The sequence below is a fragment of the Nerophis ophidion genome, linkage group LG06 (assembly GCF_033978795.1).
Source record: "Nerophis ophidion isolate RoL-2023_Sa linkage group LG06, RoL_Noph_v1.0, whole genome shotgun sequence".
NCBI classification, from domain to species: Eukaryota; Metazoa; Chordata; class Actinopteri; order Syngnathiformes; family Syngnathidae; genus Nerophis; species Nerophis ophidion.
Window position 1 is genome coordinate 28,542,011 of NC_084616.1, and position 27,658 is coordinate 28,569,668.

Here is a 27,658-nt window from a genome sequence, read left to right on the forward strand (position 1 = left end):
TTGGCATCACACATTTGCATGCATGCAAAATCACACCTCCATAGGGATCCATTACTTCATCCATGTGTGCAACCATACGTATGTTATTCAAATTCAGATTCATCCGTAACATCAACCAATTATGTACCTTTTGGCTAAACACCTGCTGTTTTGGGTTGGACTCTCTTGGTGGCTGGGTATGTACTCTGGCTCCCGCACATACTGGGAAGCAAAAATATTGTATATACAGTTGCGATCAAAAGATTACATACACTTGTAAAGAACAAAATGTCATGACTGTTTTGAGTTTCCAATCATTTCTACAACTCTTATTTTTTTGGGATAGAGTGATTGGAGCACATAGTTGTTGGTCACAAAAAACATTCATGAAGTTTGGTTCTTTTATGAATTTATTATGGGTCTATTGAACATGTGACCAAAGACTGCTGGGTCAAAAGTATACATACAGCAATGTTAATATTTGGTTACATGTCCTTGTCAAGATTCACTGCAATAAGGTGCTTGGTAGCCATCCACAAGCTTCTGGCAAGCTTCTGGTTGAATTTTTCACCACTCCTCTTGACAAAAGTGGTGCAGTTCAGCTAAATTTGTTGGTTTTCTGACATTGACTTGTTTCTTCAGCATTGTCCACACGTTTAAGTCAGGACTTTGGGAAGGTCATTCTAAAACCTTCATTCTAGCCGGATTTAGCCATTCCTTTTCTACTTTTGACATGTGTTTGGGTCATTGTCCTGTTGGAACACCCAACTGCGCTCAAGACCCAACTTCCGGGCTGATGATTTCAGGTTGTCCTGAAGAATTTGTAGGTATACTGTACATATACATTCACATATGCATACATACAGTCATGCATATAATGACGTTTCATCAAACATATATCAACGTTGTTGATTGATTGTTTGATTGAAACTTTTATTAGTAGATTGCAAAGTACAGTACATATCCCGTACAATTGACTACTAAATGGTAACACCCGAATACTTTTTTCAACTTGTTTAAGTCGGGGTCCGCGTTAATCAATTCATGGTTAGGGAAAACTGGGTTACACATGACACACTGAAATACCTTGACCTACTGTTACTACAAAAATCTACAAGGTTAAGACCGTTCGCTTCTCTTTCTTCCCCTCCTTTTATCTGCTTTCTTTTGTATTTCAATTAATGATTACATATATGTATTGTCGTGCTTGAAACAATTGTGTTTTTTATAATACAGGTAATTATTGTTATTATTCATTATTGATAGTTATCAAGTGTTCTGCTTTTTTAGCTGTACTTATCCCACACTTGAAAGAATGTACCAATGCTGAATATGGCTTCTGGATTTCACTCCAGAGACCAGACCGTCATTGTTATTTTTCATTTTATTTTCCTTTAGTAAGCAACAATTTCTTCAAACAATGAAACAGCTTCTTTTGCCCATTTTAGCAGCCTTTAGCAGCTTTTAGCAGCCTTTGTGAATAGATCGGCTCTGATCATATAAACAGACTGGCTGAACTAGTGCCGAATTATACAGCTTACTTGGGGTTGCCAAGGTGAAAAGGGGTGCTGATGTGCTTTACCATAAAATATAGTTTTATTTATTTATTTATTTATTTTTATTAAATGGGGTTTGGCTGGTTGCCAAGTTGCCTCGGTTGTGAGCTCGCGCATCAGCTGACGAGGCAGCTGTTCACAGCTACAATAGCACTATAATGTTCAGAAATTACAATGAACACTATTATTGTCATTTCTGTGTTAATATTTACTTCATTAACTGCTTGTCTGCTTTCACTTTTACTATCATATTTGTACATATCGTATTTGATGATGCTGTTCTGTTGTTTTTGTGTTTTTGTTGTTATTGTTGTGTTTGTTGTTGTTGTCTCTCTGTCTTATCCCCCTCTTGTCCCCGCAATTTCCCCCTGTCGTCCTTTTTTTCCACTTTCTATCCGGTTGCGCCAAATAATAATATAAATCCATTTAATAAAGTGAAATACAAATAAGGCAACAAGAGAAGTATCCCACACTTCTCTTTTGTAAAGTAAATTTGTACAGCCGATATGGGCAACCACATCAATAATATGATTTGCCTGAGAAGCTGGACAGGACCCAAAAAAATAAAATTATGTACCTTTTAAAATCTATTTGACAAAGCTACTTCGCACCTATTTTTCAAATACATACATTCACAGAACTTATAATTTTAACTTGAATCACTTTTTAATAAGATAGCAACAGTAGCACAAATAGATAGAAAAATGTAGATATGATGAGACATTAATTATATTGCGTTATACTGACTATAATGTGGCCTAGTGGTTAGAGTGTCTGCCCTGAGACCGGTAGGTTGGTAGTTCAAACCCCGGCCGAGTCATACCAAAGACTGTAAAAAAGGGACCCATTACCTCCCTGCTTGACACTCAGCATCAACGATTGGAATTGGGGGTTAGATCCCCAAAAATGATTCCCGGGCGTGGCCACTGCTGTTGCTCACTACTCCCCTCACCGCCCAGGGGGTGATCAAAGGTGATGGGTCAAATGCAGAGAATAATTTTGCCACACCCCGTGTATAGATAGAAATATGTGGATATGATGAGACATTAATTATATTGCGTAATACTGATTATAATGTGGCCTAGTGGTTAGAGTGTCCGCCCTGAGACCGGTAGGCTGGGAGTTCAAACCCCGGCCGAGTCATACCAAAGACTGTAAAAAAGGGACCCATTACCTCCCTGCTTGACACTCAGCATCAAGGGTTGGAATTGGGGGTTGAATCCCCAAAAATGATTCCCTGGCGTGGCCACTGCTGTTGCTCACTACTCCCCTCACCACCCAGGGGGTGATCAAAGGTAATGGGTCAAATGCAGAGAATAATTTTGCCACACCTCATGTGTGTGACAATCATTGGTACTTTAACTTTGACCTTTAAACACAGTCGCCCCTCACCACATCGCCCTACAAATAAAAGGCAGATTTAAAAAACCCTAAACATTTCAGCATTATCTACAACATTTTTGCCCTAAACTAAGCATTTTCAAGTATAAAATAGCTAAATGAAGTAAAAATATCAATACTACAGTTGTACTGGCCACTAGATGAGACCAAACCATTTAGAGCTGTTCAGCATCATGGCCGCTGATTGGCTCAGCCTGAGTCAGTTACCACAATGAAAAAAGTGACTGAAGGGGGTTATTTCATTTGGAAGGCTCTCATAATGTTTGAACCTGCATTTAGAAGGTAGGAAGTAAACGGGTTTTCTATGCTCTGGCTATGAAAATATAAAATGCATAATAGATGAAATTCCTTTATCGCTGTCAGGTCCAGAACAAAGTGACAGCTAGAAAATAAGTGTATCTTTTTAGAGTATTTATTACCCATGCAAAATATCATATCCATAACTACAAATGGTGAAAGAAACACATGGAATAAAATAATTTGTTACAGAAATGGACATACATTTTCATTTCCTTAGCAAACTGAACACTTCAGAAATTATATTTAAAGTTGAAATATATTTCTTTCAATGAGTGACAACTTGTCCAGGGTGTACACTGCCTTCTGCCCGAATGCAGCTGAGATAAGCTCCAGCTACCCCGCGACCCTAAAAAGGGACATGGTAGAAAATGGATGGATGGATGGATGGAGGGAGTTACATATTGTAACACTTTTAATTTTATTGTTTTCATTATCTCTCATAACAATTATTGGTAGTTTCTTGTCATTTGTTTTATTTTCTGTCCAGCGCACTAACTTGTTTCCATTTCCTGTTTGCCTCCCTTTTGCCATTACTTCACCTGTCTGAGCGATGGCTTCCTCACCTGTTCCTGATCGGTGGTCAGGACACACCTGGTCCTGGTTGCCAATCAAGATGATTCATCATTGTGCTTTTTGCTTTGTACCCCCGTGCTTATTGTACACTTCCCTGCAGCACTATATTTGTTTTGTCATTAAATACATTTTTATCTGCACTTCACCTGCAGTCCGGTTTCCAACAGTATTTTCTATTATCTATTAAATTTCAAGTCATTGGGAACATGTCAAAAAATACGTACATTCGACAAAGTAAAAAAACCAACAAAAAACCTTCAAGTAGAGCCTGCTGAAATCCTATGTATTGAATGAATAGAGAATCCTTTTGAATCGGAAAAATATCGTTTTTGAATCGAGAATCGCGTTGAATCGAAAAAATAGATTTATAATCGAATCGCGACCCCAAGAATCGATATTGAATCAAATCGTGGGACACCCAAAGATTCACACCCCTAATTATTATTATTTTTTTTTTGGAACAATGACAGTTTTTTCCCAAAAAGTCATATATCTTCCTTACACGAAAAACATAATGCTAAAAAAAAAAGAAAAAAAAGAAGTATGTATATATATATATATATATATATATATATATATATATATATATATATATATATTATACCCATTAAGCATGCAATACGCTATTTTATTATGAGAAAAACACATGAAAAACGATTTGAAACTGAAAAAAATGTTTTCTTAACATGCAATGCTTTATATTTTTCAAACACTTGAATACAAAAAACAACAAATAGTTGTTTTCAAGTGTTTTTTTTTTTTCATGTTTCATGCTCCATCCATCCATCCATTTTCTACAGCTTATTCCCTCTTGGGGTTGCGGGGGGCGCTGGCGCCTATCTCAGCTACAATCGGGCGGAAAGCTGTGTACAATTTTATCATGGGAAAACACAAATTGTACAATATTTTTTAAAAACGAGTAGAAAAGTGGAATTCTTTAGATGAGGTCACTCAGCCTTTATTAAGTCAATAACTCCTAACACTGATTTTGATGCCTTATTATCCCCCCGCTGCCCCCCTCCCCCCAAAAAACAAAAAACAACTCACATTATCCCTCCTTGGCCACGCTAAAAAAAACTGTCTCAACAACAAAATAACGGCGTGTCTGTTTACCAACCCTCTTAAAGGCCTACTGAAATGAGATTTTCTTATTTAAACGGGGATAGCAGGTCCATTCTATGTGTCATACTTGATCATTTCGCAATATTGCCATATTTTTGCTGAAAGGATTTAGTAGAGAACATCCACGTTCGCTGCTAAGAGAAAAACACTGCCTCTACCGGAAGTCGCAGACGATGACGTCACATGTTGATGGCTCCTCACATATTCACATTGATTTTAATGGGAGCCTTCAACAAAAACAGCTATTCGGACCGAGAAAACTAAAATTTCCCCATTAATTTGAGCGAGGATGAAACATTCGTGTTTGAGGATATTGATAGTGACGGACTAGAAAAAAAACAAAAAAAAAACGCGATTGCATTGAGACGGATTCAGATGTTTTTAGAGACATTTACTAGGATAATTCTGGGAAATCCCTTATCTTTCTATTATGTTGCCAGTGTTTTAGTGAGTTAAATAGTACCTGATAGTCGGAGGGGTGTGTCCACGGGTGTCTTGACGCCAGTGTCTCAGGGAAGTCGACGGCAGCTGTACGGACGGCACAAACTCAGCTGATATCCAGTAAGAAGCGACTTTTTACAAAAATTTTCTCACCGAAACCTGCTGGTTGAAATTCGGTTGGGATCCATGTCCGCTCTGATCCATAGTAAAGTTTCACCTCTGTGAATTTTAAACAAGGAATCACCGTGTGTTTGTGTGGCTAAAGGCTAAAGCTTCCCAAAAGATTCAGCAACACAGATCTCCAAAATACTGTGTAATTATGCTGTTAAAGCAGACGACTTTTAGCTGTGTGTGTGTGCAGCGCTCATATTCCTAACAGACCGTGACGTCAAGAAAAAACTTCTGGGAAATTAAAAATAGTAATTTAGTAACCTAAAAAGGCCGTATTGGCATGTGTTGCAATGTTAATATTTCATCATTGATATATAAAATATCAGACTGCGTGGTGTGTAGTAGTGGGTTTCAGTAGGCCTTTAAAGGCCTACTGAAACTATATATCAATTAAATTTCCCGGGAGTTTCGTCTTGAAAACGTTGTGTAATGATGACGTGTACGCAAGACGTCACGGGTTTTTAGGAAGTGTGAGCGCTACGCACACACACAGCTAAATGTCGTCTGCTTTAACGGCATAATTACACAGTATTTTGTAGATCTGTATTGGTGAATCATTTGCAATTTGTTCAATTAATATTGGAGAAGTCAAAGTAGCAAGATGGAGTTGGGAAGCTTTAGCCTTTAGCCACACAAACACACGGTGATTCCTTGTTTAAAATTCACGGAGTTGAAACTTTCCTATGGATCACAGCGGATATGGATCCCGACCACATTTCAACCAGCAGGTTTCGGTGAGAAAATTGTGGTTAAAAAGTTGCCACTTACCGGATATCAGCTGAGCTTGTGCCGTCTGTACAACTGCCGTCGACTTCCCCGAGACACTGCGCGTCAACACCCGGCCGTGGACTATCAGGTACTGTTAAACTCACTAAAACACTAGCAACACAATAGAAGGATAAGGGATTTCCCAGAATTATCCTAGTAAATGTCTCTAAAAACATGAATCCGTCTCAATGCAACGCGATTGCAATCGCGTTTTTTTTTTTTCTAGTCCGTCGCCATCAATATCCTCAAACACAAATCTTTCATCCTCGCTCAAATTAATGGGGAAATTGTCATTTTCTCGGTCCGAATATCACTTTTTGTTGGAGGCTCCCATTAAAAACAATGTGAATATGTGAGGAGCCTCCACACGTGTTCTCTACTAAATCCTTTCAGCAAAAATTAGGCAATGTGGCGAAATGATCAAGTATGACACATAAAATAGACCTGCTATCCCCGTTTAAATAAGAACATCTCATTTCAGTAGGCCTTTAAAACTACAGCTAAAGTTTCCTGTAAAATGCCTGGTACAAGCCCGGAACTAGAAACGTTGAGGGCGTCACCGCCAGAGGGCGCTGCTCCACTTTGGAGCTGCCAGACAGTCACGCAGCGCGCTTCATCCTGCATGAGGGCAGCCCGGGTGCGCACCGACAGTCTGTCTGACTGCAACAGCAGCGCACATCTGTCCCGACTCGTCCTTGTCGAGGATAAATGAGGCTTTAACGTGGTTTGTATCTGCCGTCTTTGCTGCTCTCTCGAACTATAAGTTCCATTGCTTCCATCCCCGCGCAGAAGGACGTAAAGAGGAGTAGAACTTTTAGCGGACCTTTTTTTTTTTTTTTTTTTTTTTCGGGACCCATTACAGGAATCCCAGTTTGATACCGTGTCCAGTGGGAGTGGATGTGTGCGGTGCAACTTTGCAAGCCCGGCAGCCCGTGAGGAGGGGATGTGGATAGCGGAGTGGCGATGAGGACTGAAGTCAGCTTGCTGGGCTAAACAGAACCGAACCACACCGCACCAACAGGTAGGATAAACCCATCATAATGTCACACACACCTGCACGTAGGAACCCAGCCAGCTTGATGCATGTTTTGCACAATTGTGGAAAAGAAATACCAAAAAAAACCCAAAAAAACCCAATTAAAACATGCATCTGCAGTGGTGATTAGTAACACAAATTGTCGGGTTCCATTTGTAAATGCAAATAGTTTTATTTTTTGCAAAGGTGGTAACAATAGTGTGAACACCAGTTATATATATTATACCCTCTTGTCAGCACCTTGGCATTTTTTTTTGCCAAGACAAATGATTGCAGTGGTTTCAGTTTTTGCACACACACACACACACGCACACACACACACACACACACACACACACACACACACACACACACACACACACACACAGGCAAGGCAGTTGCTAGGAATCCTGACCCCCCCACCCCCCGCCCCCGAGATGAGCTCTTAGAACTTTTATCGCCTCCCCCCCTACGACACCCCTGACGGAGGGGGCACCCTTGTAATAAAATGCACACCATTTGTCAGATCATGTTGCTGTCAGCCGAGGCCATAAAGTTATGTGGAATTTTTACATTTTCCCCAATAAAAAAGTCATAAGGCACCTCCAGTACCTACCGTATTCAACAAAGGAAGGACTCTGTCTACCAACTCTGAAGAAAGCACGCTCATTAAAACTCTGAAATGCGTGTAATGTGTTGCTTTCGACTAATCATTCAAAAAGAGCGTTGGTGAGGTCAAAGGTCACTATCTCTGTTCTAGCCCAGTGTTTTTCAACCACTGTGCACTACTGTGCCATGAGATATACGTAGTCTGGTGTGCCGTTTGAGATCATGCAGTTTCACCTAATTGGGTTAAAAATATTTTTTGCAAACCAGTAATCATAATCCGCAAATATTGTGCCGTTGTTGAGTGTCGGTGCTGTCGAGAGTGCAGCAGAGTAACCGTGTAATACTCTTCCATATCAGTAGGGGGCAGCAGGTAGCTAATAGCTTTGTAGGTGTCGAGAGCATGGTTTGTTGTCGTGATCACAATAGGCAGACAACAGCGGGAGGCAGTATGCAGGTCAAAAGGTGTCGAATGCTTAAACCAAAAGTAAACAAAAGGGAAACACCACTAAGAAAGGGTATTTAAGCTTAGGGATGGCTATGCAAAACAAAACTAGAACTGAACTGTCTGCAAAGTACATAAAAACAGAATGCAGGACGACAGCAAAGACTTACAGCGTGTGGAACTGAGACAGCGTCCACAAAGTACATCCGTACATGACATGACGATTAACAAAGACGGATAGCAACAACTTTAATAGTCTTGATTGCTAAAACAAAGCAGGTGCGAGGAATAGCGCTTAAAGGAAGACATGAAACTGCTACAGGAAAAGCCACCAAAATAGGAGCGCAAGACAAAAACTAAAAACACTACACACAAGAAAACACACAAAAAAAACCTCTAAATAAGTCAGGGCGTGATGTGACAGGTTGTGACAGTACACTTACTTTGAGACAAGAGCTATAGTGATGCATGCTTGGTTGTGGGTTAAAGTCATATCCAACAATTGCAAGAACGACTTTTTACTGTCAATGCTGCTGAGTTTTATTTCTTTGTGTTTTCTGCTGGCGGTGTGCTTTTGGATTTTTATAGTGAAAAAAATGTGACTTGGCTCAGAAAAGGTTAAAAAACACTGCTCTAACCCACCCTCATCCCACATCGCCATGGGTCTCAAACAGGGATGTGGGGGCCCCTGGGATTTTTTAAAGAGTGAAGATTTTCTTTGTGTCATTTAAAACTATACATTATTTCAATAAATGTTGTGTGATATTAATATTAATAATACAATCTGTAACTACCAGATATCTCTGATCAAAAATACAAAATGGTTTATTCCACCGAGCATGGAACACTTCCCTTCCGTACAACCTCAACCTAAAAGACAAGTCCCAGTACTTTTTATGGCATACCCAACATGTGATATCATATTGAGTAGAGGCCGTGTAGTGTGTCCACATATGTTAGAGTTTGGATCGGTCCATGCGGAGGTAAACAGGCGGCCCACATGTCTCATGACCATCTCATTTTTAAGCTTTAGGTCGCTATTTATGACTTTGACAAAGCTTTGCTTTGAGAATACTAAGAAGATTATGAATGCAAAAAAGGCGGTAATTCCAGCGGCAGGTTTATTTTGACGTCCTTCTGCTACCGCTCCCACTTGCTTTTATTAGCTTCAGAGAAGAACGTGAGCGAGGTCGCGGCAATTCAATAAGAGTACCAGCAATGAGAAAAATGACTGACAGCAGGGAGCAGTGCACTGAGTGGTGGAGGGAGGCATCCAACTACTAAGTGATGTTGTTAGTCAGATGCCTTAGGAAGCGCTAATGACTCCAACGGTGCACTCCACATGTTATATTTGTTCATTTATACTCGTTAAGATTCACAGAAAAATTAAAACTATACATTATATAAAGGCTATCTTTGTTTTTCAAATAATTTTTTTCATGGATTCTTAATTTGACTAGCAATGGAGTATCCATGACGTTGTTAAGTATTTATTGTTGTTTTTTGATGTTTCATGCTATTTTTGTAAAAACAAAACAAAAAAAACAAAACAACAGCATTTTATTATGGGAAAACACAACATGTGCAATATTTTCAAAAACGAGTTGAACAATGGGCAGCAGAGGGGTTAGTGCGTCTGCATCACAATACGAAGGTCCTGAGTTCGATCCTGCACTCGGGATCATTCTGTGTGGAGTTTGCATGTCCTCCCCGTGACTGCGTGGGTTCCCCCCAAACACATGCACCTGGGGATAGGTTGATTGGCAACACTAAATTGGCCCTAGTGTGTGAATGTGAGTGTGAATGTTGTCTGTCTATCTGTGTTGGCCCTGCGATGAGGTGGCGACTTGTCCAGGGTGTACGCCGCCTTCTGCCCGATTGTAGCTGAGATAGGTACCAGCGCCCCCCGCAACCCCAAAGGGAATAAGCGGTAGAAAATGGATGGATGGATGAAGTTGGAAAATGAAATACTTTAGATGAGGTAATTCAGCCTTTATTAGGTCAATAATTCATAACACTGATTTTGATGCCTTATTATTTTTTCCCAAAAGTCACACTATCCCTCTGTACCCGAAAAATGGAATGCTAAAAAAAAAATAAAAAATTTAATAAAAAAGTGTGTGAATGTGAGTGTGAATGTTTTCTGTCTATCTGTGTTGGCCCTGCGATGAGGTGGCGACTTGTCCAGGGTGTATCCTGCCTTCCGCCCGATTGTAGCTGAGATAGGCGCCAGCGGCCCCCGCGAGCCCTAAAAGGGAATAAGCGGTAGAAAATGGATGGATGGATGGAAAATAATAATAATATATATGTATATATATATATATATATATATATATATATATATATATATATATATACACATATATATATATATATCACTAGGTGTCAGATGCCTTAGGAAGTGCTAATAACTCCATCGGTGCACTGCACATATTATATTTGTTCATTCATACTCGTTGAGATTCACAGGGAAATGAGAACGATACATTATATTAAGGCTATTTCATCTATCTTTGTTTTTAAAATGATTTTCTTCATGGATTTTTTATTGGGAGAACAATTAAGTGCACCACTTAGCTGCAACCAGCAGAGACACTCTTGATTGCAATTGATTTGTAGTCGAAAAAAGACAACATTGTCAGATATGGAAGTTGCAGCTCCAGGCACTGACATCCTGCTTAATAAAACATTGAAACAGGAGTTCAGAACATTCAGGGAGATAGATCATCCCACTCCTTTATAAAATATAATTCAATGTAATTTGACCTTTAGTCAATCAATGACATTTGTGTATTCAACCCTCAGAGGACAAACGCTGATATTTGGTCCTCTTAGTAAATTTTTGGCCATTTTTACGCCATTTTACCTGCTTTCTACTAACATAGTTTTTTTCATGGTAAATTAAAAAAAATCTATATCCAATTCTTTCAGGGGTGTCAAACCGGACATAAAAGAATATTTTTCAAAGAGGTTAAAAAACATAAAACATTTTGGCCTCGTATTTTTTCGTATTTTTTTTTTTTCCAAGATGGCGCTGCTGTAGTGGCTACTGTAGGCAGGAGCTCTGTGCTCTTGTGTCATCCTTTTGTGTTTCCCTCTTGTTTTCATGTCTTATTATATTTTTTTGCCTTTTGGTCCGGGACCCTTTGGGACTGTGTGACAAGGGGTGGCACTTTCGTGACCTCTGTGGTGCTTTTTTTGTGGACTTCTGGATCTGCCCCCCGGGAGCCTTTTGGCTATGGAGACCAGCTGCTGGGTGTCTGCTACACCAGAGTCTGTTTGGATGTACTGGAGGAGATGCGGATGAGGGGGACAGGGCTGCGGAGCTAGCACTGAGCGCTGGGACGGAGAGGCTTCGCGGTGTCTTGACTGGGTGAGCAGGTGTCGGACACCTCAGTCACCTTGGACGTATCCTCGCTCATCCATTCGGACTGGACACTGGCCGAGAGTGGAGTCGGCTGTCTTGGTTGCTTTGTTGGGTCTGCTTCTGTCTCTGACTATGCTCCCTCCTCCCCAGCAGACGATGGCGTGGAACACCGCAGACGCCACCACAGTGGATATGTTTATTTTACTTTTTATTCATAGCTGTATGTAGAAGTGTCTGGTTGTATCTGCTGCTTTAATGTCTTTAATGTCCTCTGTGTTCTTTGATGTTTGATGTTTCCCTCTTACACACATGGAAGAGGGATGTGTACCATGATTATGAGTTGTTTTTTTATTTTTTTTATTTATTTGTTTTTTTCCCTTGGCCTCAGTCTGCACCTCCTCTCCAGGGCCCAGGCAAAGACCGATTTTTTAAATTTTATTTTAATCTTCTATTTTTTCTCCCCCCCTCCCCCCTTTGTTTACCTTTATCTCATCTTTTTTGTAAGGGGCGCTGGAAGCCGGCAGACCCGTCAGCGATCCTGTTCTGTCTCCCTGTAATGTTTGTCTAAACTTGAATGGGATTGTGCTGAAAATTTTAATTTTCCTGAAGGAACTCTCCTGACGGAATAAATTAAGTACTATCTAATCTATTTTTTCACTTTTTTTCCCCCTCGAATCAACTTCCGCCTTACACAAAAATACCACCTTTTTTTTCTTTTGGATTCATATTTTTTCACTTTTTTTCCCTTCAAATGAACTTCTGCCTTACACAAACATACCACACTTTTCTTCTTTTGGATTCATATTTTTTCATTTTTTTTCCCTCCTCAAATCAACTTCCGCCTTACACAATAATAACACACTTTTTTCCTTTGTTTTTTAACCTTTTGAATGCCATTTAAACTAAATTAATTTTAATTTGTAGTTATTTTAATAGATTAACCCTGTGGCATTAACTGATAAAATAGCTTTCAAAAGTGTCAAAAAAAGCCAAATAAACATCTGTATAAAATATAAATCTGCGGTGCTCTCCAATGTTTCTCATTGTCATCCCACTGGGTTGAGTTTTTCCTTGCCCTGATGTGGATCTGAACCGAGGATGTCGTTGTGGCTTGTGCAGCCCTTTGAGACACTTCTGATTTAGGGCTATATAAATAAACATTGATTGATTGATTGAAGGGCAAAAACAAAATGATTTAAATCAGAGCCAGTAGTATGAATAATTTTAATATTTAATTGATATTGTTACATCTCCAGATGTAACAATCGAAAAGGGTGTGTTGGTCGATCATGAAGCATTAAAAAAAAGATAGACCTAAAAATGATTGATCATCAATAATCACTGGGACATCACTTTTGTCACTTGATTGACATTCACGGCACCTGAGGAAAAAAACGACCGAGAGGAACGCGAAAAACACTTTCGATTTCAACAGACTCTGTCTCTGTACTGGCCATCAAAGGTGTAAAAACCCACCGCACAGTTCCTGTCTTCACAATAAAATTGCGTCTCCATCCTGCCTGTGCTCATAAAATAAGAGTCTTAGAAAACTAGCCATGCAATCGAGCCAGCCTCCAATGTATTTCTTGTAAAGGGCATAAAAACAAGTATGGAACCTGGACAAAAAATTAACTAAAAAACGTCCACTTTAGTGTTGTATTAAAACGGGAGGAGGACATTTCTTCCACCCACAATGTGAATTTGAAGTTGTGGAAGTTTTCTTGTGTTCAAGAAAGAAGTAACATGTTAATATATATATATATATATATCACCTCGACTTGTTCATTAGATAATTAGCTCGCCTGCTAAAAAAAAAAGTGTGAGCACCGCTGCATAAGACATATGCATTAATGCATCCATTTTTAAAAAGATCTATTTCTGATACACTAACATGCACCAACATGCACAAAATGCATTCCTATAAATTATTCATGTTTAAATGAAGACCTCTAACATACTCTCTGGTTCCACTAACACTCTTGCACATCCAACTTCGTCTTCTCCTACTTTCCTGCCAATAAGCCCGGCGGGCCACGGGGATAATGTCAAAGCTCCTGTCCAGAGAGAGAGAGAGAGAGAGAGAGAGAGAGAGAGAGAGAGAGAGAGAGAGAGAGAGAGAGAGAGAGAATGAGACAAATACAGTAACCAGAAGAGATATGTGTCCTATAAAAGGCGATTCCTTTTTCATTTGCCACCTCTCGTAGCTGTGCATTATGGGTAGAGAAAGAAGGACGTGCAGATAGAAATAAATAAAAAGCATGTGTGCTATAAAAGGTGTGGGCTATCTCCAGGAGCTGTGTGTTGTGTGCTGAAGGCCTAGAGGGGGCTGAGTAGCCACTCTAAATGTGTGTAACCCATATAAAGGAATTGTTTCTGGGAGATCGGTCCCTGTAAATTCATTCCTAGCCGACAGACCTGTTTTTTTTTCCTTATTCCACCTCCCAAAAGGTGAGCTATAACATCCAAACATCTATTTTTTAAGATTCTTTACCAGCCTCCTACCACACACATGCACACACGCACACACACGCACACACGCACACACACGCACGCATGCACGCACACACACACACACACACACACACACACACACACACACACACACACACACACACACACACACACACACACACACACACACACACGCACACACACACACACACACACACATACACACACACACACACACACACACTTCACTTTGTTTTTAAGATTCACACCTTTCAGTAAATAGTCACAGGCACACACACATAGCTCTACTCCCGAATGTCTTTTGAGGGACAGCATCGGTGACGGCTCCAGCGACAAGAGCGCCGACTGTGCAGCAGAGAAGAACAGCAGCAGCTGCTGGGTTCACAGCTCCAAAATTACCTGAGCCTGAACAAACTCCATTACTGCCTCCATTACCCAGGTATACAGAGCCCCGAAAAAAATAAAACAACATTTTGCACAACTACAGTTTAGCCAGTCTCTTCGCAACCCACACACCGTCTCCCTTGACTACACAACCAGGATGGGTGGAGGACCACACTGAGCAGTGGGGGGCAAAGGAGCAGTTGGACTGCATGTGGCCTTTATCATAGTCGCCGATCTACGTTTCTGCAAGTGGGTGCTCGGTGTGTGTTCATTAGTGTTGTCCCGATACCAATATTTTGGTACTTTTCTAAATAAAAGGGGTACACAGGAAATTATTGGCTTTATTTTGACCAAAAAAACTTTACAATACATTAAACATATATCTCTTTTTGCAATTGTATCCTGCTGCCCACTGCACCCCTCACCTATTAGGGGGTGAACAAGGGGATGGGTCAAATGCAGAGGACAAATTTCACCACACCTAGTGTGTGTGTCACAATCATTGGTACTTTAACTTTTAACTTAACTTAAAAGTTGTTGTTAAGACCGACTTTTGTTATTTGGCTTTTAACACTATGTGAGTTGTGCGGTCCTCTGTATTTTCTGTTTTTTTTATTTTTTTTTATTTTGATTTTTATTCATTGTTTTAATTGTTTTTCCCCTTTAAAATCGTTTTTAATCAGATTTATTTTTATATTGTTTTTGTATTGGTTTTATTTTTTTATTCAGTCATACAGTAGTTGGAGCTAAGGATAATATTTGAATATTGTTTTGAATATTGTTGTGCAACACTTTGGAAACATTTATTTTGTGTAAATGTGCTATGCAGATAAAGTGGATTGGATTGGATGAATGAGCAATATACAAACATCTACACATCCCACATTTCTCTACCGATTTGAAACCATTCCAACATCCATACACTCCGCTCAACCTGGATATTCTAGACCCAATTCCCAGATTACCAGTAAATACCAGGAACAATTCCCCATTTTTTAATGAATGGGCGCTGTACATACCTCTGCAAATCACAACTTGCACATGTGGAATTTGCATGTGATTCCCACCGGAATTGCACAGATTCTGGTTATTTTAAGTGTTTTATGTAACCTTAACCCGGGGGTCAGCAACCCGCGGATCTAGAGGCCTCATGCGGCTCTTGAGCAGCGTCCTGGTGGCTCCATTGAGCTTTTTCAAAAATGTATGGAAATGGAAAGAAAATGGGGTAAACAATATATCATTTGTCGTCTAATGGTTTCTGTAGGACAAACATGACACAAACCTTCCTAATTGTTAGAAAGTCCACAGTTTAATATGTTTGTGTTAATGCTTCACTGATGATGAGAGTATTTGGCGAGCGCCGTTTTGTCCTACTAATTTCAGCGGCCCTTGAACTCACCTTTGTGTGGACTGTGACTCAACAGTTTGCTTACATGTATAACTTTCTCCAACGCTGCCACAGAAAGACGTGTTTTATGCCACTTCTTCTTTGTCTCATTTTTTCCACCAAATATTTTATACTGTGCATGAATGCCCAAAGGTAAACTTTGTTGATATCATTGACTTGTTATGTAGTGCTAATCAGGCAAAATTGGTCACGTATGACTGCAAGATAATCGATGCGACCATGTTATTTAGACTATCTATATGTACATACTGTATTGCATCATTATGCCTCGTTTGTTGGTATATTTTAGCTCATTTCATTTCCCTTACTAATGTAAATTTATATGTGCATGTCTCATGACACATTATCTGTATGTAATATTGGCTGCATTTCTGATAGTCGTTTGTGCGCCATGTTGTTCCAGACCACAGCAGACGTTAGCCAGCTAGCAAAGATTGTAATAAATCCATTAGAAGAAGACAGCTTGCGGTTTCCTTTAACTTGGATACACACATCTATATCTTTGATCATTCTAAGACAGACGTTAACTAACCCTCTAAGAAGTTTTACTGTTTTCTAACGTAAAAATGTGTAGAATAAATATTACATTTCACCATTTCCTGCGACACATAGTCATTTTGATAGTTGGAAAATATAGCTAATTAGCCACTTACATCATGTGTTGCCATCATCATAACACTTATATACAAACCCTGTTTCCATATGAGTTGAGAAATTGTATTAGATGTTAATATAAACAGAATAAAATGATTTAAAAATAATTTTCAACACATATTCAATTGAATATGCTACAAAGACAAAAATTTGATGTTCAAACTGGTAAACATTTTTTTTTGTGCAAATAATCATTAACTTTAAAATTTGATGCCAGCAACACGTGACAAAGAAGTTGGGAAAGGTGGCAATAAATACTGATAAAGTTGAGGAATGCTCTTCAAACACTTATATGGAACATCCCACAGGTGTGCAGGCTAATTGGGAACAGTTGGGTGCCATGATTGGGTATAAAAGCAGCAGCCATGAAATGCTAAGTAATTCACAAACAAGGATGGAGTGAGGGTCACCACTTTTTAAGCAAAATGTCGAACATTTTTAGAACAATGTTTTTCAACGAGCTATTGCAAGGAATTTAGAGATTTTACCATCTACGGTGCGTAAAATCATCACAAAGTTCAGAGAATCTGGAGAAATCACTGCACGTAAGCGATGATATTACAGACTTTTGATCCCTCAGGCGGTACTGCATTAAAAACGGACAACAGTGTTTAAAGGGTATCACCACATGGGCTCAGGAACACTACACAAAACCACTGTCAGTAACCACAGTTGGTCGCTACATCTGTAAGTGCAAGTTAAAACTCTACTATGCAAAACCAAACCCATTTATCAACAATATCCTGAAACGCTGCCGGCTTGGCTGGGCCCGAGCTCACCTAAGATGGACTAATTTAGAGTAGAAAGGTGTTCTGTGGTCTGACGAGTCTACATTGCAAATTATATTTGGAAACAGAGGACGTGGTGTCCTCCAGAACAAAGAAGAAAATAACCATTCAGATTTTTATAGGCGCAAAGTTCAAAAGCCAGCATCCGTGATGGTATGGGGGTGTATTAGTGCCCAAGGCATGGGTAACTTACAACTCTGTGAAGGCATCATTAATGCAGAAAGATACATATAGGTTTGGGAGCAACATATGTTGTCATCCATGCAACGTTATCATGGACGCCCCTGCTTATTTCAGCAAGACAAGTGTTACAACAGCGTTGCTTTGTAAAAAAAGAGTGCGGGTACTTTCCTGGCTCGCCTGCAGTCCAGACCTGTCTCCCATCGAAAACGTGTGGCGCATAATGAAGCGTAAAATACGACAGCGGAGACTGTTGAACGATTGAAGTTCGACATAAGACAAGAATGAGAAAGAATTCCACTTTCAAAGCTTCAACAATTAGTTTCTTCAGTTCCCAAACGTTTGAGTGTTTTTAAAAGAAAAGGTGATGCAACACAGTGGTGAACATGTCCTTTCCCGACTACTTTGGCACGTGTTGCAGCCATGAAATTCTAAGTTAATTATTATTTGCCAAAAAAAAAAAAGTTTATGAGTTTGAACATCAAATATCTTGTCTTTGTAGTGCATTCAATTGAATATGGGTTGAAAAGGATTTGCAAATCATTGTATTCCGTTTATATTTACATCTGACACAATTTCCAAACTCAAATGGTGTGTAAATCTTTTAATGTTGTGCGGCTCCAGACTTTTTTGTATTTTTGGTCCAATATGGCTCCATCAACATTTTGGGTTAGTGACCCCTGCCGTTACCTAAAAAGCCCCGGATTTTAACAAAACAACCCTACATATGCTGTATTGATGTTTCATTTATTTTATACCACACAGACTTAAAATTAGAGACTAAGGGCCTGATCTACTAAAGGTTTGCATGTATTAAAACACGTGCAAACTTGATTGCACAGGCAACGCTTATCTACTAATCATGTGCGCAGAGGACTGCGTCTCATTAGTGAGGAGAATGAGGAGCACAATCTCTTTATTGTCTTGTCTTCATGAATATAGAATATATTCTGATTATTAGAACATTCATAATACTGGGAGGAGAAGATGCAAATATAATCATTCTGCACACACAGTTTAATTTATCAAGAATAAAACTCCGCCATGGGTGCCGTTTTCTCTTTATTTAGCACGCCTGAAAAGTATGTGCAAACTGACAGTTGCACCCACGTCAGCGAGACTAGAGGCGATTATGCAGCAGCTCCACCCTGTGTATAATTGCCAACATATATGGACTGTCAAACATTAAAAATAGTATACTTATCTTCTATTCAGCAATATAATTTTATATGTTTGAGTGTTCTTCTTTACATTCGCAGTTTGTGCCGCAGCCTCTCCCATGAGCGCACCTCCAGTGCTAAAACAAGTGGTTTCCAAAGTAGATGCATCGCAGGACTGCTTCTAAAATGCCCATAAAAAGTGGTACATGTCTGCTGCATATTTGAAAACATAGCAAAACGCCACAGGTAGGAACATAACATGAATGTGGAGTAAATGGGAGTGTCTCTGTGGTGAACGCCCTGTCTAGTACATGCAAAAAAGCTTTTTTTTTTAAAATAAGGCGGTCTGCAACATCTATCACATGAAAACACAGTCTTAGTAGATCACACGCAACACACCCACTAATAAATGCAATTGTATAGTTTGCACACTCCGTTTAGCCTGTGGTATTTGGTTCTTAGTAGATCAGGCAGTAGAAGCACATACTCAGAACTCATCGTCAAATTACTGTACTGTTTTAATTAATGTGACAGTTATAATTACCTAGCTGTCTGCTCTGGCGTGCACAAGTTGCAGTCATTTTTCATGTTCATTTTAAACTTAAACATTATTCATGTTCCAGCACATTTACATTAAGAGCATTTGTGAACTGTTGAGAGCGATCTAAAGCAAATATTTTATTAGTAAATGAGAGACAATGAGAGATTATTATCACACTTCAAAATCTTTGTCATGTAAATGCTGCCTTTTTGCTAAATCAGCATTCAAATGAAAATCTTTTATTGATGGTCTTACCCTTGTCCTTGAGGATGTCGTTCTGGCTTGTGCAGCCCTTTGAGACACTTGTGATTAAGGGTTATATACATAAACTTTGATTTATTGATTGATTGTTACATAAAGGTGTTTTTATACATATATATATATATATATATATATATGTATATATATATATATATATGTGTGTATATATATATATATATATATATATATATATATATATATATATATATATATATATATATCGACATTTAAACGAGGGAATCAGGATGCTAGTGTGTTGCCAAATTTATGTATACTTTTTTTACCCAGAAAGCTTATAAACAGGAACTGAAAGAAGGCCTGAGCTATGCCGGAAAATGACCGTTGTTTAATAAAGAGTTGATATATTGTTGGACTTTGCTGTGCCTGCTTTGTTTACACTAGAAAGTTAGAAAGTGTGGTTGAGGGGCACTCAAAGAAAAAATCAGTTGACGAAAATGATGCACAAAGTTGCGAGGCCGCACACAATTTACGGGATTGGTTGGCGATTTGTCCAGCATGTACCCCGCCTTCTGCCCGAATGTAGCTGAGATAGGAAATAGATGTATGGTTGAATTTACTTGAATTGGCGCATTGCAAAATCCTTGAGGGCATGTGTTAAAAAAGCAATCGATAATTAATCTGCCATAAAATGTATATTTTATGCATTTGAGCCTGTTGTCAAATGTAAGATCTGTAAGTGAACCGTTACTGTCTCGGATCTATTGTCAGGGCATTGAATCGATCGCAACTGGACTCGTCAGTTTGTGTTAGAAGACGTCTCATCAAAGCAGGCTTCATCAGTTCATGTTCACAGAATTGTACAGGAATAAATCTGCCTTAAATAAACAGTTGCGATTGATTAAATGCCCTGGAAAAACAATGAGCTAGATGAATGAGAACATCCATAAACATATCTAGTATCTAATGCTGATTCCCCTTACACACTACCTAGGAAGCACACTTAAAAACAATAACAAATGAGAGTCTACTGTCATAATGACATGGACTTTTCACTGTTCAAAAACCATGTTAGGTTGTATTAAATGGAAACCGTGCAAGCACGAGGACCCAGCGGAAAATGGTCACTCAAGCTAAAGCGTGCTTCCATTTAGACCGCCCACAAGCTCATCGATTGGCTTTGCCGTTTCTTGCTAACCTGTAATTGGCCGTCTGTGATATCTCTTCATCTGGTTATAAACAGGGGTTGGATTGTTCACCAGCGTTTCGCTAGTTGGCCAGGAGTCTGTGTTCATCTGCCACCATAAGGTTGTTGAGTATCAAATGTTTAATTTACATTAACATTTGAAAATGTATCTATATTAAAAGCCATATAAAGTGAAATGTGTTTATAACACTGCAGACCTTACTAGTGGATGCAGCCATTCTACTCCTGATTACATGTAAAATATGACACATAGGTACAGTACCTACGCTCTCACACACATACACAAATACAGTACATACCTACACACTCAAAGTTCGTACATCCACACGCACATTCACTGTACAAACATACATATACACATACATGTACATATACATTCACAGTACAAACATACATATACACATATACAGTATGTACATATACATTCACTGTACAAACATACATATACACATACATGTACATATACAAGTACATATACACACATACACTCATGCATATAATCACGTTTCGTCAAACGTATATTAACGTTGTTGCCCTACGGGAAACTGGGTACCACAAGGTACACTAACAAAGCTTAACCTATTTTTACTATAACAATCTACAAGATTAATATAGTTGTCTTCTTCATGTATCTGCTTTCTTTTGTATTTCAAGTTATCATTAGATATATGTATTGTTGCATTTGAACAATTGTATTGATGATAATAGAGGTAATTATTATTATTAGTCATGATCAATAGTGAGGCTTCATGGTGGCAGAGGGGTTAGTGCGTCTGCCTCACAATACGAAGGTCCTGAGTTGTCAGGGTTCAATCGGGATATTTCTGTGTGGAGTTTGCATGTCCTCCCCGTGAATGCGTGGGTTCCCTCCGGGTACTCCGGCTTCCTCCCACTTCCAAAGACATGCACCTGGGGATAGGTTGATTGGCAACACTAAATTGGCCCTAGTGTGCGAATGTGAGTGTGAATGTTGTCTGTCTATTTGTGTTGTCCCTGCGACGAGGTGGCGACTTGTCCAGGGTGTAGACCGCCTTCCGCCCGATTGTAGCTGGGATAGGCACCAGCGCCCCCCGCGATCCCAAAGGGAATAAGCGGTAGAAAATGGATGGATGGATGATCAATAGTGCTATTGCTATTTGTATTGCCCCATTTGTAGTGTAATCTTTTTTATTGTCATTTCTGTATTATTTATTTATTTCACTAACTGCTTCTTTGTTTTTACCATCGTATTAGTACTCATCCTATTTGCTGATATTGTGTTGTTATTGTTGTGTTTGCTGTTGTTGTTTTCTTTCTGTCTTATCCCCCTCTTGTCCCCGCAATTTCCCCCTCTGTCTTCCTTTTTTTTCTCTTTCTATCCCCTCCTGCTCCGGCGCGACTGCACCAAATAATAATGTAAATACATTTAATAAAGTCAAATACAAATAAGGCAACAAGAGCAGTATCCCATACTTCTCTTTGGTAAAGTAAATTTATACAGCCGATATGGGCGTATGTCAACAATATGATTTGCCTGAGAAGCTGGACAGGACAAAAAAAAAAAAAAGAACTTATGCTCAAAGGATAATATTTATTAGTACTTGTAGTATAGTTTAGAGAGTTGTTTAAATAATTAAACTCAAGGTCAATTATCCTTTTTTTTGAAAAAAAACAATCAAAAAAATAAAGTAATGAAACACTCATTAGGTGATAGTGCAGTCATGGAGGTCCACTCTTTGATAAAAAACCATCGTTAAAAATTCAAGTCCCTTCTTAAAATTTCTTGAACATTAATTAATTAATCAGTAATATTATTGTAAAACATATTAAAAATGAATTATTAGGCTATTTATATGTTTTTCCAAACTGACCCGAATCTGAAGTACCTTCCAGACAGTTTAGCCTGATAGGCCCCTTTTTTGGAGGGTTGACGTGAACGTGTGTGTATGTGTGTGTGCGCGTATGTGTGAATGTGTGTTTGCTAAGTAGACGTGTTAATTAGCTCTGTACACCCCACCAACATTTTATGAATGGTGCTATGACATAACAACATAACACTATAAAGTTGTGTTTTGGATGTACCATATTGGCCCGAATTTACAAGTAACCAAAATAACTGCAAGTAGGAGCTTTTCCTCTTGTCACTCACACACACGTACACCAGTGACATGGAGAGATGCTGCTGGGACCCACTCAAAAAGTGGCTCAGCTATTGGGTTATTTTATTTATATTGAAAATCCATCCATCCATTTCTACCGCTTATTCCCTTTGGGGTCGCTGGTGCCTATCTCAGCTACAATCGGGAATATGACAAAAAAAACCCATTGATTTAATCTTTTTTTTGTTTTGAAACTACTTAAAAAAGTGTGGTTGTCAAGGTCAAAATTGTCTTTTATCCGGGTCAATGCAGTGCATTAATGGACCCTGATTTGCATCTGCTTGTGTTGACTGCAGGCGGTTATGTAACGTGATAAAACTTCACAGCTGTAATAAAACCAATAATCCTCTACTAATGTTGTTGATACTGTCATACAAAAGCAGAGCATTTTTATTTATTGTTATGATCTTGTTCAATGCACTTTAGGCAAAAAGCAAAACAAAAAAAATAGCGTGATTCCTACAATAATGTTGATATCAAAAATACGTGATTGATGGGAAAACAGATACACAGGGTGCATGCTGTCTATTTATGGTAGGGGTCTCAAACTAAATTTACCTGGTTCCACTGGATGCAGAAACTGGGTGAGGCTGGGCCGCAAGAAAAGATTTCTTAAAAAATCCAACATGCACTTTTTAATGAATTTACCTTCTATGAATGGCTTTCCCGCCCTAGCAACATACTTGCCAACCCTCACGATTTTTTCCGGGAGACTCCTGAATTTCAGTGCACCTCCCGACAATCTACCGGTGCAACCATTTTCCCGAATTTGTCCCAATTTTCACCCGGCCAAGATTATTAACGGCTGCCGTGACTGCACTGCCTTTAAAGGCCTACTGAAACCCACTACTACCGACCACGCAGTCTGATAGTTTATACATCAATGATGAAATCTTAACATTGCAACACATGCCTAGGTTAGTTGATTAAATTACAATCAATCAATCAATCAATCAATGTTTACTTATATAGCCCTAAATCACTAGTGTCTCAAAGGGCTGCACAAACCACTACGACATCCTCGGTAGGCCCACATAAGGGCAAGGAAAACTCACACCCAGTGGGACGTCGGTGACAATAATGACTATGAGAACCTTGGAGAAGAGGAAAGCAATGGATGTCGAGCGGGTCTAACATGATACTGTGAAAGATCGATCCATAATGGATCCAACACAGTCGCGAGAGTCCAGTCCAAAGCGGATCCAACACAGCAGCGAGAGTCCCGTTCACAGCGGAGCCAGCAGGAAAACATCCCAAGCGGAGGCGGATCAGCAGCGCAGAGATGTCCCCAGCCGATACACAGGCAAGCAGTACATGGCCACCGGATCGGACCGGACCCCCTCCACAAGGGAGAGTGGGACATAGAAGAAAAAGAAAAGAAACGGCAGATCAACTGGTCTAAAAAGGGAGTCTATTTAAAGGCTAGAGTATACAAATGAGTTTTAAGGTGAGATAAATGCTTCTACTGAGGTGGCATCTCGAACTGTTACCGGGAGGGCATTCCAGAGTACTGGAGCCCGAAATGAAAACACTCTATAGCCCGCAGACTTTTTTTGGGCTTTGGGAATCACTAATAAGCCGGAGTCCTTTGAACGCAGATTTCTTGCCGGGACATATGGTACAATACAATCGGCAAGATAGGATGGAGCTAGACCGTGTAGTATTTTATACGCAAGTAGTAAAACCTTAAAGTCACATCTTAAGTGCACAGGAAGCCAGTGGAGGTGAGCCAGTACAGGCGTAATGTGATCAAACTTTCTTGTTCTTGTCAAAAGTCTAGCAGCCGCATTTTGTACCAACTGTAATCTTTTAATGATAGACATGGGGAGACCCGAAAATAATACGTTACAGTAATCGAGGCGAGACGTAACAAACGCATGGATAATGATCTCAGCGTCTTTAGTGAACAGAATGGAGCGAATTTTAGCGATATTACGGAGATGAAAGAAGGCCGTTTTAGTAACGCTTTTAATGTGTGCCTCAAAGGAGAGAGTTGGGTCGAAGATAATACCCAGATTCTTTACCGTGTCGCCTTGTTTAATTGTTTGGTTGTCAAATGTTAGAGTTGTATTATTAAATAGAGGTCGGTGTCTAGCAGGACCGATAATCAGCATTTCCGTTTTTTTGGCTTTGGGTTTTTTAAATTTCCTGCAGAGTTTCTTGTTGAAAATGTTGCGGAATGATGATACGTGTTTGTAACGTTATTGGTTGAGCGGACATTTTAGTCCAGCACCACTCACGGCTAAAAGTCGTCTCTTTTCATCACATAATTACACGGTATTTTGGACATCTGTGTTGCTGAATCTTTTGCAATTTGTTGAATTAATAATGGCGACTATAAAGAAGAATGCTGTTGGTGGAAAGCGGTGGATTGCAGCTGCCTTTAGCAACCGAAACACAGCCGGTGTTTATTAAATATTGCTCATTTGTAGTGGTCTTTCTTCAACTATTTGGAAAAAAACATATGAAAATAACTAAAAACTTGTTGAAAAATAAACAAGTAATTCAATTATAAATAAAGCTTTCTACACATAAAAGTAATCCTCAACTTAAAGTGCCCTCTTTGGGAATTGTAATAGAGATCCATCTGGATTAATGAACTTCATTCTAAACATTTCTTCACAAAAAAAGAAATCTTTAACATCAATATTGGTGGAACATGTCCGTAAAAAATCTAGTTTTCAACACTGTGTGTTGGATTGTTGTATTATTTTTTCACAGTTTATGAACTTACATTCATTATATTATTATAATATAGTATAATATAGTATTATCCAATCAATATATTTATTAAGTATTTATGAATTGCTGCTATAATTTTGGAATATTTTTAACAAATCTCACTTGTCCCTTGGCATTCCTTCAGGTAACCCCAGGGGTTCGCGCACCCTCGCTAAGAGGACTACTGCTCTGCACCATGTCATCGGGCGCGCTTACTCATCACACAACCAAAGCGACGGCTCTGTAACATGTTGTGTGAGACTTGTGCTGAACAACGTCAGCGGCTGCAAGACGTACTTGGTCAACAGCCACACAGGTCACACTGTGGGTGGCCGTATAAACAACTTTAAAACTGTTACAAATATGTGCCACACTTTGAACCCACACCAAACAAGAATGACAAACACATTTTGGGAGAACTTCCGCACCCTAACACAACTTAAACACAAGAGAACAAATACCCTGAACACCTTGCAGCCCTAACTCTCCCGGGCTACAATATACACGACCTCAACCAAAGCAAGTAGAGAGGGTGGGGGCGTGGGGGGTTGGTGTTAGCGGGGGTGTATATATTGTAGCCCGGAAGAATTAGGGCTGCATGGGATTCTGGGTATTTGTTGTGTTGTGTTTATGTTGTATTACGGTGCGAATGTTCTCCTGAAATGTGTTTGTCATTTTTGTTTGGTGTGGTTTCACAGTCTGGCACATATTTGTAACCGTGTTAAAGTGTTTTTTACGGCCACTGTCAGTGTGACCTGTGTAGCTGTTGATCAAATATGTCTTGCTGTAGCACACGTGCGCACAACAAAGTCAGATGCAACATATAATTGGGCCTGCACGCTGTTTGTACAGGATGTAGAGGGCGCTAAAGGCAGTGTCATTATGGCACCACCTGAATATTGTTGATTAGGTAAAAATCGACATGGTTTTCGAGAGAATGGATGCATTGAATTCAGGGGACTCCCGGGAAAATTGGGAACGTTGGCAAGTATGACGCTGTCAAGCGCCATTCATATTAAACTCTATTAAACATTAAATTGTCATATCGATGTGCCGGACGCAAAATGACGTCTCGCGGGCCGCAATTGGCCCGCGGGGCGCATGTTTAGGACCCCTGATTTAGGGGATGTGTAAAGACCAGTGTGTGGGTGTATGTGGGTGTGGTTATCAACGCAGCACCTACACATCAAAGCATACCTTTAATGCACAGACAGAAAAATGTGGGTATTTTTTATAGCAGTAAGGCAAATTTGAAAATGATTTGCCGCTTTGGAATTAACTCAAACATTTATACAAAACAGAATAAATTAGCAAAAACTGTAAAAAAAAAAAAAAGTAATGTTTTTTTAGACATGATATTTTTAAGGAAAATGTTTGTCTGCAGTACTATCTTGAAGTACAGTCCTTTTAGAATAGAATAGAATAGAATAGAATAGAATAGAATAGAATGGGCTTTATTGTCATTATATTTGCATATAACGAGATTAAGTACTCTAGTTTAAGGTGCAGTAGTGGGAACAAATATGGGGTAAAAATAAATAATACAACATATATAAAGGAAAAACTAACAATTGAAATAAACAGACTACTTTCCAATAAAAATAATAATCACTCATGGATAATATACAAAACACTATAGAAATACAAAATACTGTACAATATACAGAACAAGACAAGAGTACCGGAGTAATAAATAACAATCAGTGTTGGACGTATTGCACTTGAAGGGTAGTATTGCACAGTAGGGTATTAGGGCATTATATTGTATAGGGGGGAATTATTATTATTATAAGTTAGAGTTCAACATGGTGACAGCTATGAACACGGCCGTAAATCATGATGATGGCTTTCGAAGCAATGATACATCAGCAATTATCTCTAAGGAATTTGTTTTGACACGTTGGCGATGCTGCTAAACAAAACTAAAACGATTACAAAGGACATGTTGAATTGACGCTTAAAAAAAGTTTACCAGAATCAGAATCAGAAATACTTTATTAACCCCCGAGGGGAAATTACGATTTTCAACACAATCCCATTGG

General features: G+C 39.2%; 1 protein-coding gene across 1 annotated transcript in view; it reads left to right on the top strand.

Annotated features, from left to right (window-relative positions):
- Positions 1 to 6,943: 6,943 nt before the first annotated feature.
- LOC133554472 (chemokine-like protein TAFA-2) overlaps positions 6,944 to 27,658 on the top strand; it is a 334,073-nt gene continuing 313,358 nt past the window's right edge. The window contains exon 1 of the mRNA XM_061903290.1: positions 6,944 to 7,332. The gene's annotated coding sequence lies outside the window, so the exon portion shown is untranslated. The remainder of the gene's footprint in view (positions 7,333 to 27,658) is intronic.